We start from the raw sequence: 12,255 nt of genomic DNA on the forward strand, positions 1-12,255 counted from the left end.
TTCTAATATTGATTTCTAGCAATATGTGTGTGCTCTTTCTCTTCTATTGGAAAAATATGAATACAGTGAAAATAATGGATTTGTATAACGGTGTTTCCAGATGGGTACTTAATATTGCAAATGGATATTTTAGATATCACAAATGGATTGTTGGCAACATTTTTTTAAAAATGCCAGATTTTCTGTGGAAAGGGTAAGTCCAGAGTAATGGGTGGGTGGGAACATTGGCTTCTATTCTGATGCCAACATTGTCATGTGGAAGCAGTGATAAACTTGCATACATTGATCACAAAACTTGCATACATTGATCCCCTCAGGACACATCCTAAACCTATAAAACAGGCAAGCAATTTGATAAGGTAATGTAGATATCTCAAGTAAAATACCTGCTTTGTTCCCAGATTCCAAAAAGTTCTATGATACCATTGATTTCTACAGAGATAGGATGATAGTTCGTAAACAACAAACTGTATTTATTGTATATTTTTAAACTGCTGCAGGACCTCATTTAAGTTTTGCTATTGCTTGCAGTTCTCAGTCGTTGTTAGTGTGGTGTTTTTCAGCCAAATATTAGGCTTTCTTTTAAAAATGAGGAAGAGACCTCAGAGAAAGGTAAAACATCATATAAATTAAAAACTTGTTTCATTAATAAGAAAAAACAAAGAACTACTGTGCCGGTCTCTAATTAGATTCATAAAATGTACCAAACATTATGAAATGCTCTAATATTTTAAAACATGTCAGTGAATCAGGTGAGGGACTGGAACAAAATGCTCTGTTAGCAATGCCCTTATTCAAAGTCAGCTTGAAGAGAAGCAGACAAATGCTAGTTTGCAAATCACATATCAGATATATGGGTATGATCAGTTCCTCGGAGGTTTAGCTCATTTAGGTGTTGAATAAATTTTACCTCTTTGCACTATTTTTTTTTTTAAATGACTGATTGATAAGTTTTGCATTAGGTGAGAGATTAATTCCGGGGAGTATATTTTCATCAATGACATTATTATTGTTATATAACAGTGTGAGCTAAGGAATCGTTTGAATATTACTGTATTCCAAACTTGAGCTTCACTGAATGGTCCCCGTTTCTCTTCCAACTAGAAACATTGACAATTGAATGACCTAGGTTTGGTAATCACAGTAGAATTCAGCCCCAGCAGATTCTTATTGGGAGTTAGATGCAAAATCATCAGGGATGAAGCTCTCAGAGATCACTGCTGGCACTGACTGTAATATCTGCCAATAGCAGTAGCTTCATCTTTCTAAGGACTCCTTTCACTCAGTTCAAAAGATTTGCTAACCCCCTGATTCCATTTTTGGAGCTCTCCAATTTCAATCCCATTTCTCCATACAACTGGTTATAATACATAAATGTACCATCATAATCCAGATTTGTGAAACAATGTGCACAATATACATTCTAAGCATACAGAAATATTTCATTTAATGCATCTTCCAGTAAAAGGCAATTTGTATCATGGTAGTACTGTACTGAATTTTTACTTCTTCATTTTTTTCTCAGCGCCAACTGACACAGGTTTTTAAATCAAATCAGAATCCATCCTGAAGCGGCACAGCCAAACTTAAACAATATTGTTTAAACGGATTAAGGGAAGTTACAAAGGTTTGAATTTCTGATTAACAAATGTGTAATGAGTACTATGAAGAAAAATGGGAATCGCCAAATGAGCACCTTTGCTTAATTGCAAATAGAGAACAATAACAAGTGCAAATACCTTCCATCTTAATGCCTTCAGCTTTGTTATACAACAAATATAAAGCAAGAATTTAATGAGAGGTTTATCTGCTGACTATGGTATCTTGGAGATTTATACAAGTTAAAAGAGTAAATGAAATAAGAACAGGAGTCCTAACAAAATCCTAATACTGTATGTGTGTGTGTGTGTATATATATATATATATATATATATATATATATATATATATATATAACCTCACAATAGTTGTTCATAAATAGACTATTGACTTTCACTGGGTTAAAGAGCTCATGTAGTGATTAAGTTTGGGAGGCATAATTGTTCTTGTCACGCAAACTCGGCTTGCAGTCAATATCTTTTTATCATATACATTTTTAATCACATATTAATAAACAAGAAGGTGTGTTTTATTGATGGTCGGATTAGATTATTGACCAACTCGACAACTCTGTACACCAATTCAGAAAATACAAACAAGGTCAACATGTAAAGATAGGGTAAAGTAGATCAAAGAATGTGCTTTTCCTTAGGTATTTGAATGATTCATTTATTTCTTTTCTGCTCAGCAACTCAATATAGTAAACAGTTTCAAGCTTTTTGTACACCTCCCCCCTGTAATATTTGGCCTTCATAGCAGAAGTAAAGCCTAAGAGTAAACTTGTGCAATAATTTAGATTACAACCACCTTCAGAGAGAGGTTACAGCACCCTATTAAAAATCATCCTATAATACTGGAAGAGCAATATTTAAAGATTTGTGCACAATATTTAAAGATAAATACATTTTCTTCCTCATTCCAATATACATTTCTCCCTCTTTCAAATACACACGTTTATACACACACACAGACATATCGAGCAGCTCCCCATTAATAAGCCCCTTTTCCTTATACCACCTATTGGAAATAAGAATGAGGTGCAGCATGAAAAAGTAACAGATGGAATACAAATAACCATGTGTGCTGTCCCATGCACACATTCAGGCTTCCCCTGTTTCCTATAGAGCTCTTTTTCACCCACCCCACATCCAAAAAAACTCCTGAGGGTCGGGGGTTTTCTGAGCTGTGCAAAATAAATAAATTTTAGTGTTGATCATGAATGCATATGTTCAATTATTTCTGTTAGTGTCCTGCCTTGTTCTTTACAGCATTTCTAGTTGCTACCAGCCTAAAAATTACACTGAATACTGGAAATGAACTTTTGACAGATATAATGACTTTTCAGAAAATGACAGAATCATAACATTCTTCCTTTATATACCAATTTTGATCCAGCTGAAATTGGAAGAGGTCTAGCCAAACTTTTCCAACACTGTCTTCTCAGATGCCTCTTAGGAAGGCTTCCATTATAATAGTAAAAAGGTAGAGGGTTTCCCCCCCTCTATATTATCTTGCTGGTACTGCTATATAATGTGTGGGCCACTAGTCAAGGGGAACACTTAAGATCTTTATATACCAAGGTAAGAAAAGGCTCGGTGTAATGACAAAGAAAGAACTACCAGTGTAGAAAGTTATTAAACATTACCAAGTAGCCCAAGGGCACTGTACTCTTGAATGGGGATCTTTTAAAAAGGCAGATGTGTAGAAGAGAAATGTGTACTCCATTAATACCATGAAATACAATAAGAAGGGAACTCAAACATAAATGGAGAGCTGGATTGCACTGCACATTGCCACAATAAATATCCTTCTGACAGAAAACAAAAGGTGAAGCAGAAAGATATCCATGCCAAATGTAAGAGAGAAACCCACACATTGGATAAACTGTTCATCCTTGTTAGACTGTGATCCTTGTAATGCTGCCAAGTGCACTGAGAAAAACTGTGTTACAATTGCCAGTCATATAAGCTAAAGCTACCTGGAGGCACCATTAACTGGTGCCTTTCTCCTTGCCAGAAGTTGTCAAAGTTTTTATTTGTTCTGGCCAAGACATGCCATTTTACTGCTCCATCACTTTCATTGGACTATACATCTGCTACCCCAATATGCATGTTTGCACACACCCCTTGCTCTTCCATCAAAATCTAAAACGAATAAATAAAAAGAAAGATAGAGGCCTGTCTTGGCGGGGAGAGGGATGTAGGTAACAAAAAGTGTAGTTTATAAAGGAGCTGCATGGATTTTTCATCCGGCAATTTCTGAAAGTAATATTGGGGAGCACAGTTGCAAGCCTTCCTCCTGCAGAGGAAGAATGAGAGTATTTTGCATGGCAAAAACTGACATGGTGATAGCTTCTCATCATCTGACAATCAAAAAGGGATGTTGCAGGAAGTCAAAATATGCTCAAAACCAAAGTCATAGAGTTCAGAAAAAGATTAGAGTGACACACAGCTGGAACTTTTGATACTGAATTGAAAGCTGCTGTTAGCCATGGCTCTGTTGATATGTTATATTTACAAGATAAGAAGGCCATAAGTACACATTATGTCCCCCCCACCCCATGAAGCAAATTAGTAAAAAGAAAAGAAAGAAGAGGTTTAATCATGCTAGTTCTATTCCTCCATTTGGGTGGAAAGATTCTACTGTAGATGCACAGCAGGCCAAAATGGCATATGGTGATGTTTCCCACTTCAACTTGCAAATGGATTCTATGTTTTAGTTACAGATAGGTAGCCGTGTTGGTCTGCCATAGTCAAAATAAAAAATTCCTTCCAGTAGCACCTTAAAGACCAACTAAGTTAGGATCTGCCTAGGATCTGCCTCCTCAGTTGGCTGCTCCATTTGCCTAATGCTAGTGCTGGCCCTCATCTTGAGATATATCAAAAACTGGAAAAACACATACTTACTTCAACCAAAGGTACATCAGGGTCATTCATCACTTCTGCAAGGCCAAGCGTAGACCAGGACCTCCATACACATTGCCCAGGCTTGCGCTTCGGGGAGATCACTTTGGTGTTGCGGTTTGACCTCAGCCCCAGAGGCGCACTCCACAGTCTCTCGAGACAGGCGGATGCCAACAAAGACCACTTTAAAGATCATGCTAATTCTGATTTAAAAAGCAGTTTGGGATTGGGTGTGAGAGCTCTTTGAGGAAAGACATAGCTTATAGTATGTGGTGGCAGCTGTTTCCTTCTGGATCATGGCCTAACTCACTTGTGGTGACATGACTTTTTGTAGGGAACAGCCTAGCTCTTTTGGGCACCTCACCCCAAACATTTTTTCACAGCTACACAGGGTTGGTATACAGTTGTGAAATTACTCTTCAAACTTTAAAGATCTCTTAAAATCTCAGTTAATGCCCGTCATATGAAACATGCAAATTGATAATAAACTAACTAATCTGATACAGTTTTACTGCATTTGTAAATCCTAGAACATTTTGGTGTTTTTTTATTAAAAGTTGAATACGTAACGAGGTCCCTCACTACAAAAGAACAGAAAAGACTTTTATTCTCATTTCCCAAAAGTCCTTAATGTGACATCTGTCCCTGTACTGTCACCTGTTTTAAAGCTAACAAACGCATGCCATATAATACAAGATTTATAAAATTAAAAACCCACCCCTTTTAAGTAATATTCTTTAAATCTTACTTTCTGACAGTCCTACTATTTGCTCAGTAACTGTAATAGGCGTATTTTTCAGAAAATACTGAATAAAAACTGACAAGCTATCAGGGGAATCTGAATGCATAATTGATAGGGGCATAAATTAATATGATTAGGCCTTTATTGGGTGCCACTGCTGCCAAACCTACAAAAGGGGCATGGAATAAAACATGGCTATGTTCTCAGTGCTGATAGGCATCAATATGTAATGCATATTATCTCTAGCCTTCTCATGTAGTCTGCTTATGACAGCACTCAACCTAATTGAAATTTTTATCTTTCTGTTGCATACAGACAGTTCTGACTAGCTTCTTGCATGGTAGCAGAGAGAAAATCCAAATGACCCAAATGAAGGTTTCTCTGTGGAGGTTTGCATCCTTTCTGCAAATTACTTTGAAAAAATGCTATTCAGTTTTCCGTGTGTTTTTTATTTTAAAGAAGGCATCTACACAAAGCTGCATTTCAGAACATTTGGTTTGCCTTATCCTGTTAAAAGTGAGCTCAACAATACTTTCCCCATGGAAGACAGGCCCAAGGAAGAAATAAGATTTATCCATAAAGCTGTGTATATCCTCTATTCCTGATTATAGTCTTGTCACCTTAACTCCAGTTGTATTGTCTTTGTGCTTAGGGAGTGCTGTTATGGTGGACGGGATGGAGGACTCAGTTTGCATTTAAAGGTGAACTTATCTAATTTACATTTTCCAAAACACAGGAATATTTTGACATTTGCCCCTATCTGAATTTTGCAATGCAATTCTGCAGCCCTGTGTACATTGATGTGTACACAAACATGGGTAAAGTGTGCATATAAATGCATATATTAGGGAAAATAACATAGAAAATACATCATATATGGGGAAATTGCTTTGTAAAAATGTGGGGTGGGGGGTGGGAATCACACTAAAATGCTGATAAATTATCATGAGGACCTAAAAATATTTTAGCAAACTGATGCGGAAATGTGAAGAACTGATCTTAATATTGGAAAAGTGTGAAACTGAAAAACGAGAAATTTAATAAATAAGTAAATAGCTTTAGTTAAAGAGATAGCGCCATTGTTACAATTAATTAGTTCACTCTGGAAACTTTCACTATAAAACTGGCTGAGGTTTTAGATACCTATGATTAGAAATGAAAAATACATATTAAAGTATAAAAATACACAATATAAAGAGCTTACACTGGGATTGTTTGCACCAGCCTAAATAATCTTTTATCAGTTTCTGTACAAGTCTAAACTCAGCATCTGACAGCACGAGCGAATAATTAGTATGTTCCATCTAAAATTAATTCCGAAGTAGACCTCCCTATTACATGGAAGATAAATCCTTTACTGCCTCGCTTACCGTTTCTAAATGCTAACATTTGTTTTTTAAAGTCTAGTTATCTCTTTTGCTGAAGAAACATAAAATCATTTTTACAAACCCTTCAAATTCTTACCTTGTATAACAGGAACGGGAAACCTCAGGCAAGTGGGGAGGGCAAATGCGGCCCTCCAAGCCTGTCTGTTTGGCCCTCGGGACTCTATCCCAGGTTGCATCACCTTTGCCACCTCACCTACTACTGACCCTGCTTCACACCTTCACTGACTGCCTTTGCCTGACTGAATGCTTCTTTGAACACTGACAAGGCCTCTTTCTTCTCTGGGTGGAAGACAGGATTAACTAGCTGACTATACAAAGGTAAAATGTACAATAGTTGTTCCACCCACTTTCACCTCTGGCCACTCCCACCACTGGCATGTGGCCCCTGGAAGGTTGCCCAGAAGGGGAGGTGGTCCTTGTGCTGAAAAGGGCTCCCAACCCCTGCTTTGGAATAAAACACATTTATGCATTTGTTGTGCTTGCAGGTTATTTCCTTTCTGCTAATTTACCACTTCCCAATATTCTAAGGAGCAATCCCATAATAACAAACTATAGGTTATCCATAAATATTATAAGTCCGCCTTTGTTTTCAAAATTGCTCAGAGAACAGGGGTATCTGCACCTGTAATTTTCCAGCAATTTGTATAGCTCATAATATATAAAATACTTGCATTTTACACCTGCCCTTGGCAGTTATAAATTTAAAATATACGATAAAACACAATGGGCTTTCTTTTGTGTCATAACCAAAAAGGTCAGGGCATTTTATTGTGTCTTAAACAACACGAGTGTTGATATTTTGGAGCAAGACCATGAAAACTAATGGTTCATAGAGCTTTCACTGTAACCCCTTGAAGAACTTTAAAGTTCTTTAGAGCTTTGGTGGTAAAAATATTTTTAAAAATTCAATTAAAAGCCCATGACAACCAAAATCAGTTGCCTGAGGTGGCTCCATCACTCTGCCTAATGGAAGGTCAGCCCAGTTACTGAAGATCCATCATATATACATATACAAGGTTGTATCTAATGTAGGTAAGGTAAAGTCACTTAGCAGAATACTTGTTCTGCGGGGAAAATGATTTGCACCAGTGGAACATTGTTGGGCAAAAAAAAAAAAAAGTGTTACAAGCAGTTTGCTTATAATTTTGTTGCACAACAGATTGCGCAGTCTGTTTCACATTGCATTTCCATTAGTGCAACTGCTGCATTAGCTCTTCTGTTGCACAACAGAGTCCTTGAACTAGTAGACAAGAGAACACTGGATATAGCCCACAGTTTTTAAGGACAGTAAAGCCATAGGGGGAAGTATCTGCGACATAAAGACACATACACAAATCTATGGACCTCACCTAGAGCTCCAGAAGATTGCCCTTTCTGCCTTATGCCACATAATACACCCAAAGTTATCCACCTTTGGTTAATAAACTTAAATGAGTCAAAATCTGCAACTTAAGTGCATGTCATGAAATTTTGTTCGAAAATCTCATTCTCAGTGTTAATATTTTCTCTCCATAGGGCCTGCTGGGAAATTTCAACATTGTGACAAATCCATAATATCAAAGAGAAAGATTTTACATGTTAGTAAAATACTCTGCAAGAAGCCATCCTTTTGCAAAGACCATTTATCATTTATGGAAAGTTGCTGAGTAAATCCTTTTGACTTTGCACCATCACATTCATCCTTGTTCCAACTAATGTAATTCAAACATAGTATTGATATTTCTCCCCAGCTTTTTAGACTGTGGGGGAAGGGTCCATCTAAAGCTGGTGTCACACTGTGTTTGATGCAAGTAAGTTTCATATTTGTCTCTTTATAGAAGTATGCAGAAGATGTACTTAGCCATATTGATCTTTGAGGAAATGTGGACAAGGTAGATAATGTGAAACTTTTATTGCCATTACTGACTGTTGCACAGGCTCTGGAAATTTTTCCAGTTATTTAACTAGATTTGTTGCAGTACTTTTTTGCTGTGATACTAAAAAAAAAAAAAAAAAAGCAGCGAAGCTTCTGCAGCCATGACACCACTTCCTCTAGAGTAGCACATTGTAGTCAGTGGAATTGCTTCAAAACTAAATTAGATATTTTAGGCTGCTCTTTTTAATATCTCCGTTGGATTAATTTAACAAGAATAAAAAGGTAAAGGGACCCCTGACCATTAGGTCCAGTCGTGACCGACTCTGGGCTTGCACGCTCATCTCACTCTATGGGCCGAAGGAGCCGGCGTTTGTCCACAGACAGCTTCCGGGTCATGTGGCCAGAATGACTAAGCCGCTTCTGGCGAACCAGAGCAGCACATGGAAACGCTGTTTACCTTCCCGCCGGAGCGGTACCTATTTATCTACTTGCACTTTGATGTGCTTTCGAACTGCTAGGTTGACAGGAGCAGGGACCAAGCAATGGGAGCTCACCCTGTCGCGGGGATTCGAACCACCGACCTTCTGATCGGCAAGTCCTAGGCTCTGTGGTTTAACCCACAGCAAGAATATGGGGGTGCAATTGTGCCCTCACAATTCACTTATTTAAAATTATTTATATCCTAGCTTTGCTATCCTGCCTGGAGAGATAAGAGTGGTGTGTAATAAAAAACAATAAAATACAAACAAAGAATATAAAACAGGAAGGCGTAAAAGAAAGGTACATTTCTAAACACAAGCAGTGAAGGAGCCATGTGGATCTCCCAGAGGAGGAAGGCCACCACTTAAATGCTCACTGACCTGGAAGAATGTAGAAAAGCTGCTTTTTCTGGAAAATTCCTTTCCATAATTATTTTGGCTCCCCTTATTGGCACAGCGATCAAGCCCAGACTGGACCACATGCTGGCAAATGACAGCTGTGAGACCAGCTCAGAATCCAGTAGATCCCAGCCGCGCCCAGTTCCTCCTGTTCACTATTCCACTATTTTGGGGCATCCCATTGGCTTCTCCAGAGATCTTGCTAGCAGCACTTTCATCTGCCTGCCTGTATGGGAGTGGGGAAGGTCAAACGTTCCTCCTCCTGTCAACCAGTCCTTCCCAGCAAGTCCCCACCTTGAGTCTTGCATTAGCATTGCAAGTGTAGCACTGGATGTGGAAATTATAAGTGTTCTTCAGTCTCTTCACGCATGCCAGCCTGAGCAACCAGCTACACTCTTCGGTTGTTGACCGTCACTGTTCTCGTTCTCCCTCACAGTATGAAAGATGGGTTACTTAAATAAAAAATATATGGATAAACAGCTCTTGAACAGCTCCTACAATGTTTTAAGTGTGAACAGGTTTTTCTTCAGCATGTGTTCATGTTCTGTGTTCTTCACATTTATTTATTGTCAACAACCATATTTATAGCAACTATTAAAGGGCAGGGGGAACCTTCCTCCCTATAAATGTTTGGCTTCCCCTCTGTCCTTTTTATGATATTTCAGGAAAGTGATGGAGTGATCTTGTTCAATGCAGTTGTCTTGTTTTTATTTATTTTCTTCCACAGGACGGCTCGCTCCAGGGTGCTTTCAGATATCATATTGCATTTTTCAAGTGTAATGAAACTGGATTAATTCTGGTGATCTTGATGTTTGGCTTTGATTTGCTGCTTGTTACCTGCAGAGCTGCTCTGGGTAGTCCTTCAAAGTAACAGCAATCTTTCCTCTTACTTTTTGAGAAAGAAGTCAGTGGTCATCAAGCCCAAATGGGTTCTTTCATTAGAAGCATTTAAGGAACAATAAGATAAAAAGAGCTTGTTCATGTGCTGTCTCCCCGGGGCTAAGATCCAAGATGTAACTGAACGACTGCAAGGAATCATAAAACCCACTGACGAATACCCCTTCCTCTTGGTTCATGTGGGAACCAATGACACTGCAAGCAATAGCCTCCAGAAGATCAAAAGAGACTACGAGGCTCTCGGCAGGAAATTGAAGCAACTAAATGCACAAATTGTCATCTCGTCTGTCCTCCCAGTTGAACGACGTGGCCCAGGGAGAGAGGGGAAAATAGTGGAAGTGAACAGCTGGCTTCGCAAATGGTGTAAACAGGAACGGTTTGGATTCTTAGATCACGGACTGCAGTTTCTTGAAGATGGACTTCTGGCAAGTGATGGGCTGCACCTCACAACGGTTGGGAGAAATGTTTTTGCCAAAAATCTCAGAAACCTCATCAGGAGGGCTTTAAACTGACTAATGTGGGGGAGGGAGACAGTGCTCCTGAAGGTAGGAGTCTATCAATTAATGAAGATGATCATCCAAATGTCATAGACCAAATGGAGCAAACAGCACGCGGACCTAGTGGTGGGAGGAAAAAATCCTTAAATAAGAGACACGGGGGAATGATTAATGGACTTCAATGTCTGTACACTAATGCGCAAAGCATGGGAAATAAACAAGATGAGCTTGAGCTCTTGGTACAGCAAACTAAATATGACATAATAGGCATCACTGAAACCTGGTGGGATAAGTCCCACGATTGGAATGTAATAATGGGGGGATACAATCTATTTCAGAGAAACAGACCAGACAAGAAAGGAGGAGGAGTGGCGTTATATGTCAGGGATGTGTATACCTGTGAAGAGATCCAAGATTTAGATCCTCAAAGCCAAAGTGAGAGCATTTGGGTCAAAATTAAGGGAGAGAAGAATAACAGAGACCTCATTGTGGGAGTTTACTATAGATCCCCAAGCCAAACGGAGGACATAGATGATGCCTTCCTGGAACAGATGGCCAAGCATGCAAAAGGAAGGGAGATAGTAGTAATGGGGGACTTCAATTACCCGGATATTTGTTGGACGACAAACTCAGCCAAGAGCATAAGGTCAAACAGATTCCTCACTGGCCTTGCAGACAACTTCATTGTCCAGAAAGTGGGAGAAGCAACAAGAGGAACAGCCATTTTAGATCTGGTCCTAACCAATGTTGATGACCTGGTTAGTGGGGTAGATGTGGAAGGATCATTAGGCGCGAGTGATCATGCTCTTCTGAAGTTTACTATACAGCGGAAAGGAGCAGCCAAGCATACTAGGACTCAATTTCTTGACTTTAAGAAAGCCGACTTCATAAAACTTAGGGAAGTGCTGGGTGAGATCCCATGGACAGCAATACTAAAAGGAAAGGGAGTTCATGATGGCTGGGAGTTTGTTAAGAGGGAGATAGTAAAAGCACAACGACAGGCAATACCAATGAGACGGAAACGTGGAAGGTGCCTAAAGAAGCCAGGGTGGCTATCTAAAGAACTTTTAACTGAATTAAGATTAAAAAAGGATGTGTACAAAAAATGGAAAAGGGGGGAAACCACCAAAGAGGAATTCAAACAAATAGCCAGCACGTGTAGACACAAAGTCAGAAAAGCTAAAGCACAGAATGAACTCAGGCTTGCTAGAGAGGTTAAAAGCAACAAAAAAGGCTTTTATGGGTATGTTCGTAGCAAAAGGAAGAACAAAGAAACAGTGGGGTCACTCAGAGGAGAAGATGGTGAAATGCAAACAGGGGACACAGAAAGGGCTGAACTCCTCAATGCCTTCTTTGCCTCAGTCTTCTCCGATAAAGAAAACAATGCCCGACCTGAAGAATTTGGAGCAAATGATTCAGCAAAGGAAACACAGCCCAGAATAACTAAGGAGATAGTACAAGAATATTTGGCTAGTTTAGATGTATTCAAGTCTCCA

The 12,255-nt window shown here is 39.0% G+C and overlaps 1 long non-coding RNA gene across 1 annotated transcript; it reads left to right on the plus strand.

The window, feature by feature from the left end:
* Nucleotides 1-4,410: 4,410 nt before the first annotated feature.
* Nucleotides 4,411-8,236, plus strand: LOC309529034. Its single transcript, XR_014218050.1, has 2 exons — nt 4,411-5,633; nt 8,148-8,236. It is a non-coding gene; the product is annotated as an uncharacterized lncRNA (long non-coding RNA).
* The last annotated feature ends 4,019 nt before the right edge of the window (nt 8,237-12,255 follow it).

Source organism: Podarcis vaucheri, assembly GCF_965113315.1.
Source record: "Podarcis vaucheri genome assembly, chromosome: 3".
NCBI classification, from domain to species: Eukaryota; Metazoa; Chordata; class Lepidosauria; order Squamata; family Lacertidae; genus Podarcis; species Podarcis vaucheri.